Genomic DNA, 7,823 nt, shown 5'->3' with positions numbered 1-7,823 from the left:
TGATATGTTAAAAACATATTTTGGCTGCCTAAAGAAAGGATGTGAATGAATTGGACTTGGCTTAGATATTGGTGTTATCGTATTCGAATATAATTTGATATATTCGGATGACGTCGTATAGAATTTCATATAGATCAAAGCAGGAAGTGAAAAGTAATTTTTTTTAATGGAATTTCTCCTAAATGAATATTAATGTAGATCCAATATGAAATTTTTACTATTTTTTTTTAATTTTTTTGGGGTTAATTTTTACTATCCATTTGACATATTTATAGTTGTACTCATGATGGTCAGTTAGGGTTAGGATTAGGTCCAAATTTAGAATTTAACGACAACGGCTTAGGTTACAAATCTACAATTTTGGCTTCAAGATGTAAAGTGGATAACTTAAATTAAGCTTGGTTCTAGGCTTTGGTCCAACTATTCTCACTAGTCTATACTCACCTTAGGGGAAATTTTCTTTGAGCAATCAGGGAAGGATAATGTATGCTTGCTCCAATATTTCTCTCATCCTTATATTAACAAATGGCGTTAAATGAGCTAAATTGCACGGCACCTACTTTGTACTTTTTATAAAATTGCAAGTTACCCATGGTCAACTTATCTATTAGTTTAAAACTAAAATAACCCTTTTTCTCATAATGTGTTGGTAAATATAATTTTTGTGGGCAGGCAGAAGACCACATTTTGGAAGAAGACCACATCGAAATCTCCTCCAGAGCAGGAAAATTTTGGTTTCCTTCTTCATCATGGGGGAAAGGTTCCGATAAAATTCCCTTGATTGGCCACAAAATACCGGCGAAGGCTTAGTTTATGGAGTTAGTAGGGAAGGTCAGGAAATCGTTGAGGTCTGTGGTGACTCTCTTCTTCATCCTCTTCAATGGCCTTCCATCATCAACCATAATTATCAATCATTCCAATGAGGATGACGAGGAGATTTGAGGTTTTCCAGTGTCAAATATGGTTTTCAATCCACAAATATCGACTAGATTTGAGACGACAGAGGTTAGTTCACGATGAGATTCCATCGAAAGGTACAAAACTAGTTAAAAGGCCAAGCCTAGCCAATGGGTGCTTTTGGCAGCTCGGAGGCGTCGGGTTTGTTGCTACCCTTGTAGCAAATGAGTTTGGTGGCGGTGAGATATAAGAAGAAGATGGGTACTTAGGAAGCAAAATGAGAGAGAAACTTATGTAAAAGTATTTTGATCTTTTTACACCTAGAAGGGTATGTGAGTCATTTAAACAACAAATGTAACAACCAAACACTTTTACTTATGAAGGATGAATAACTTGTTTACAAAAAGTATAAAGTAGGCGCAATGCAATTTAGCCTACTTAAATAAGCACTCAAGAATTATAGACATAGAACAAAATTCTGTCGAAATTTAAGAAATTTCCACAAAAAACTCTCATTTTAGGAACCTCGAAACGTAAAACTAAGGGACCCAAAAAAAAATTCCAAGTTTTGATCGAAACGGCGAAATTTTGTCGAAACTTGTTGAAACCTGGTTCAACCTAGCTAGACTAGTTGGTTCATGAGAAAAAAAAATTCCCAAATTTCGTGGAAAACATGGAAAATTCGTGGAAACTTGAAAATTTTCGTGGAAACCTAGGACTTTTCCCTACAAGTTTTGTAGTTTTCTCAAATTTTCAATTTTTTTGTTTCTTTCATGTTTCCCTAAATACCACGACATATACCCCATCCATCAGGACTACCCTATCCAAATTGCATATTTCTCATATTGGTTATCTTAGGCATGTTGATAACCAAACTTATAAAGTTACAATTGTCGATTACCTTGACAACCATAGGCATAAAATATCATGGGATGTTTATGTTCGTTGGTTGGAGGAGAGGATGTTATAGGCATAGTACTACTCAGCTCACAAGATAGATCCACTCTTGGAACTAAATTGTACTTTCTTTTTATTGTCAATTATTTTGTATTTGATGTTTTGAAGTTAGAAATTATATATTAAATGTTATGTACTTAAGTAGTTAAGTTTATAGTGTACTTCTTGGATAACTCTACATTAATATTATGTACATTAAATGACATATCTATATTAATTTTTTAGCAAAATACCGTCATCGTGTTTTTTATACTCTAATTAGCTTAAATGCATAGTCTCACCCTAAAATACTCCTTAAAACCTATTGAAACTTACAGGAAAAAATTCTAAGTTTTTTCGAATTTCTCAGTTTCAGTTTCTCACTTAGGTTTTTCATTTTCACCTGGTCGAAACTTAAGTTTTCTTCGAATTTTTTTCCAATGATTATAGACCCTAATTTAAAAGACGCTGCAATCAATTGTTTTCCTTTTTCTTTGGCTGGGCGCAGTCTCGCCGCCTTAGATGTAGGCAAAGGCGCGCCTAAAGTGACTTACGCGAAGTCGCGAACTCGAACAAATTTACCTTTCAACTTTCTCCTTTGCTGCCAGCCTGCGTCTCGTGGAAGGTGGAACGTGGAACGCATCATTTCCTTGTTCATCCCTTTCCCGCCGTATACTCTCGTGTTGCCATGACTCCCAACTGCTGATTCCACGTAAGCGCCTCACATTTTCACATTTTCGCTAGTAATCAGTAGAATCCCGTGAGTGAATCTCAGACTCTTTTCAAGCTTTTTAATATAAGGGATTATATTATACTTCTCTGGTTTGCTCTTTGTAGCTACCGCTGAAAATTAGGGTTTCGGTTTCTTCTCCAAATGTCGAAGATCACGCACACTGGTTACGGCACTATCCCGTCTCCTGGAGTCTCGACTTCGCACTCGATCCCTACCTCGTCTTCTTCTGGACAACCCTCCCCAATTTCGTTTCTCGGGCAAAGGAAAGAGGAAGATCAATCATAGCTGGAAGGCGTCCATGGAGAGACCTCGTAGATCTATCTGCTTTTGCTCGACCGTATTCCTATGGCGAAGCTATGGCCCGTATAAGACGGAACGTCTATTACTTCCGTATCAATTACGCCTTCGTCATGTTGTTGATACTTTTCTTGAGTCTTCTTTGGCATCCCATTTCTATGATTGTCTTCTTGATTGTGTTTATCGGGTGGTTCTATCTTTACTTCTTCCGTGATGAGCCCTTGGTGATATTCAACCGGACTTTGGACGATCGTGTGGTTCTTGTTGTATTGAGTTTGGTTACGGTTGTTGCCCTGGTTCTGACCCACGTCGGATTGAATGTCTTGGTTTCGCTAATTATTGGAACTGTGGTGGTTGCTCTGCATGCTGCCTTCAGAATCACCGAGGATCAGTTCCTCGACGAGCAAGAAGTCGCCGATGGAGGATTGCTTCCTGTTGTTGGAAGTCCTATGCCGATGAGACCGAGTTACGGCCGTGTCTGAGTCGGATGACTGATCCTTTGTGGTGTTCATTGGTGATTTGGATGTCGTTTGGTGATGGGTTAATCGGAATTGTGATTTGAGCAAGTACCAAGCGCCATGGAGTTTCGATTTTCGATCGGCGTAGAGGGTTTGGGCGGCGCAAATTCGAGGGATTATGGCGTGCCTTTCTTTTTTTTTATTTTAGTATCAGAAGCTACATCTTGGAGGAATTGATTGTAATTGTTCAAAGTCTAGCTTCCTGTATAGCAGGTCAGATTGCGTTTTATTTTTATCTTGTATTTGCTCTTTCTTTTTTCTCCCAGGCGATTTTGGGCTTTTGACGTGGTCTTTTGAATCTTTTTGTAATTGCTAAACTTCAAGTTGACATCGATTCAGTAATCTACAGAGAAACTGGCAGTCTTCTGTCTTGTGAATTGAAAATCTTAGTTACTTCTAGGTTTATGTTGTTTTGTTGGAATTTTTTGTACTGATATAAGTGGAAAACTAGAAATTTTCTGAAGATTTATCTTAATACACTATATATGCTGGACTCAACCTGATTACGTCTCCCAACTTGATGCGTTTGGCCACACAAATCCTCTCTGATTCATTGATTTTAGTTGCAACCATGTTGAAGTCAGACCTCTGTTTTGTTCTTTGTTGATCATCGTGGGGTTATCGTGTTTCCATTCAAACAATTGTTCATTGAATATTATTCCTTAAGGTATTAAATGAAAAACAGCCTGCCTCCAAAATGGAAAGAGAAGTAGAAGAAAAAGGGGGAAAAAACGAATAATCATCTCTAATGTGCATTTGATTCAGATTGATCATATGACATAGTTTTGGATCTTAATTCAATGGGGCTAAACAACATTACTTTGTTGATCCTCCTCCTCTGTATCATCACCTGAAGTAAACATTGTCTGGTCAAAACACAATGCCAGTTTTGTTGAGGTTCTGACCTCATGCTTCTCTTTGCATCCAGTTGCCCTATTCTTTGATCTCAATCAAGCATTCTTGCTGATTCTTGTTGATGGTAGAGGTTTCAATTACTGATGAATTGAATTTCATCAACTGGGCAAGATCTGATACTGCAATAGGACCATAGTTCAGTTACCTAAGTCTCTCTCTTTTAGTGTCAGCAACTGCTGAAACATCTTCTTGTGGGTTCCATTCTCTATGGTTGTGCTTACTGTATGGATACATCATCCTGTGGCTATTTTTAATTTTTCCTTGAGGGTTAGGATAAAATTATAGATCTAGGATGTGGAAAAAATATATGTAATGTACATTTAAGTGTATCAGTTGCACATGACATCCTTGTATACAATTGTGAGCACCTCTGTAGATAATGTCATTTGCTTCTATTGCAAGACTTTATACTACTGTTAGCAAATCTGAACCTAGTGGCTGAAGAACTAGCCTTTCTGGCTTAAATTGAAATCTAGTGGAGGATGAACTATGGTCTTCTGTAGCACCAGCAACATGAGTTGAAACTTGCATTTTATACATTTTAGATTGCATTTCCATTCTGTAGTTTTTCATGACTACTACAATGCATTGTACTGAAAGTTTGTTGTATGGTTCACTCCTCCACCACCGGTGTTTCTGACAACTCCTTCTATTGCTTGATCCTACTAGGTATCCTCCTAATTCTTCTCACCATTATACTTTTATATCCTTTATATTTCTCTCCAAATGAATGTTCAGATTGCCTCCTATTTATAATCGTTTGTCCTTGACTAATATCTCACACTAATCCATCCAAATTCCCAGAATTGTAACTTAATGCTTCTATGAAATCCTAGTTGGGGAACATAAACATTGATGATACTGTCTACCTCTTTCTTGAACACAAATTTGATGGATGTGATCCTGTTTGCAAGTCTTTTGAGACCCTCTACATTATTCTTTTTAACTTTATCCATTACTTTGTCTACTCCCTGTTCGTTACTTCTATTCTTGGCATGCTAGGGTTTAAACTCATCCAACTCTTTGGCTCAATTACCCTTTTATCTAGTCTCTTCATATAGGCTACATTAATCCTTCTTTGTCTCAGGAGAATTTTTGCTGAGAGGCTGTTTTGATACATTGACCTCAGCTACAACTGTGGTCTACTGTCTATTGTTCAAGACCCTTATTGTATGAAATATATGACCATGAAAGAGTTAATTTTCATCATATTTTTCTTGCTTCCAATCGGGGCGTATTGTTCGTTTATTCTACATAACTTGTGATAGTAACTGTTTCTCTAGTATTGCTGTTATTTTGGTTTGACTAGTAGTTTTGAAATTCCTTAAATAGGAAATTCATATCATGGGCTCTTCCATTGTGCTCAGTGCTTCCGAACTTCATAATCATTACGCGTCTCTCTGTGGCCTGACGTTATTATGACTCAAATTTTGTGATGCTTCTATGGAGGCAGAGGCCACAAGTGAAAGTCTAATGCTGGTTCACGTAATACAGCTTGAAAATATCACTTTTTTCCTCTCATTTCAAATTTTTTGGTCTGTTGTTTCAATTCTTCTTTTGATCATTTGGACTGGGCTATGCATATCATGGGCAATGAAGCTCATTTTCTTGCTAATGGGGTTTTGTTGTTCATGTTTTCTTCCATTAATCTACCTGCTTTTGTTGCAGGTCCTGCTGTCGTTTCTCCTAGAAACGACTGTGCTTTTATGTTTAATGAAGATTTATTTGGGGTCGCCTGGCTCCTTTCACCTACCTCTAATCCCCTATAGAAATGCTCCACTATTATCTTGCCTTGTATCATATCCGAAGTTTATGTATGAAACGAATTTGATTTTCTTCTGATTTGAACCCATGAAATCTATGTAGCCCCCAACCCCATTTAGTAGGGACAGGGCTTTTTGTTGTTGTTGTTGTTGTTATTAATGGATTGGCCAATTAGGTTATCTACTAGCTGCCTGATAACGTATGGTCAACCCACCTGATTGAACACCCCAGTAGTACGAGAGTGGCTTCCCGGAGGAGGGTTGAGGTTGGGATAAGTCTTCCACTACAATCAACACTGAGTGCTGTTGAAGGTTGAGATTGTAGCCGTTTGGATTTTGGCGAGGCCATGGGGTGAATTCAGCTGCTGCAACTATCAGAAGAGAATTTAAGATTGGTGGAGGTAGTGATGGAGGTGGCAGCTGATGGACCGGCACAGTTGAAGGAATAGAAGTAGGGAGAGAAATGGGACCAGTGATAGGTCCTATATTCTCATGAGCATGAAGATTAATGTCAGCAATAGCCGTTGCATGAAGAAATACCATAATGGATCCAATCTTGCATCGGTCCGGGCAGGGCGTTCATCCGTGTGCCCAACCACTGGAGGTCTTGCTTGTGGTACCAAGCAATCATTTTGGATAACACGGAAAAGCATGCAGTGGCTGGGTGCACAGACGCACACCCTGCCTAACGCAGAGAATTTGCACTCTACCAATGACTACGTTTTAAGAACTACCACTACCGGGGCTAGCATCTGGGTTTCAAAGTCCATCCACAGTTTTTGCAAAGCAAACATGAAATACAAAGAGTTTGCTGGCTCCTTCACAAAGCAAGCAAAACAGAATCCTTAATTTTCCATGGGAGCGCTTTTGTCAAGTGATCTTACCAGCTGGGGTGCGGTTGGAATAAACTATTATTGGGATAAAACCAAGGAACTATTTTTCAGCGAAATTCGGTTTTCGCCAAAATTGGGCGAAACGATTCCAGGGGGCGAAACGAACTTTGCATAATATCGCCGAGATATCGCGATATATTGGAAAAATCTTTTTATTTTTATGTTATTTCTGCACTTTATGACGATTTCTATTGCGATTCTATCACAATCTTCTTACCAATTTTATCTCAATGATTCAAGACTCAAAAGTTAATGTGCTAAATGTAATTAGGAAGAGAATCTACATAGAATAATTTATAAATAGGAAAACATTTTATAGCAACATCTTCAAGATTAATAAGCAATCTACCAACTATATTCTAGTGATCTAGTTCTCAAAAGTCAATATGCCAAATGTGGTTAGAAAAGAGTATATACATGAAATAATTTATGGAAACAAGTTAAATTATGAAGGGATTTTGTAATAGATTCGTCGGTTAATCATTCCAACTATGTCCGAATGATTTAGGCCTTAAAAGGTAACACGTTAAATGTGACTAGGCAGGAGATTTAAATGGAAATATTTATAGGAAATAATTTAAATTTACCACATATTTACATAAAATTAGGATAGGCATCAAATATGGGCTCAAAATGACAAAAAAATACCCCCAAAACTGGTGGGCGAAAATTACCGAAAGTCAACATGCCAAATTTGATTAGGGAAGAGTGTATACACGAAATAATTTATGGAAACAACTTAAATTATTAATGAATCTTGTAATAGAATCTTTAGAGTGATTGGATAATCATTCCAATTATGTCCGAATGATGTACGCCTCAGAATGTAACATATTAAATATGACTAGGTAGGAGAATTTAAATGAAATAA

At 37.5% G+C, this 7,823-nt stretch overlaps 1 pseudogene across 1 annotated transcript; it reads left to right on the top strand.

The window, feature by feature from the left end:
• Window positions 1-2,363: 2,363 nt before the first annotated feature.
• LOC149028393 (PRA1 family protein F2 pseudogene) lies at window positions 2,364-6,162 on the top strand (annotated as a pseudogene). The gene is made up of 2 exons (XR_016170119.1): window positions 2,364-2,545; window positions 2,671-6,162. The product of XR_016170119.1 is annotated as a PRA1 family protein F2 pseudogene (transcript).
• The last annotated feature ends 1,661 nt before the right edge of the window (window positions 6,163-7,823 follow it).

The sequence above is a fragment of the Hakea prostrata genome, chromosome 1 (assembly GCF_041222555.1).
Source record: "Hakea prostrata isolate BN-2017 chromosome 1, UWA_Hpros_2, whole genome shotgun sequence".
NCBI classification, from domain to species: Eukaryota; Viridiplantae; Streptophyta; class Magnoliopsida; order Proteales; family Proteaceae; genus Hakea; species Hakea prostrata.
Note: the sequence above shows the minus strand (reverse complement) of the source record. Positions and strands in the feature narration are given on the sequence as shown.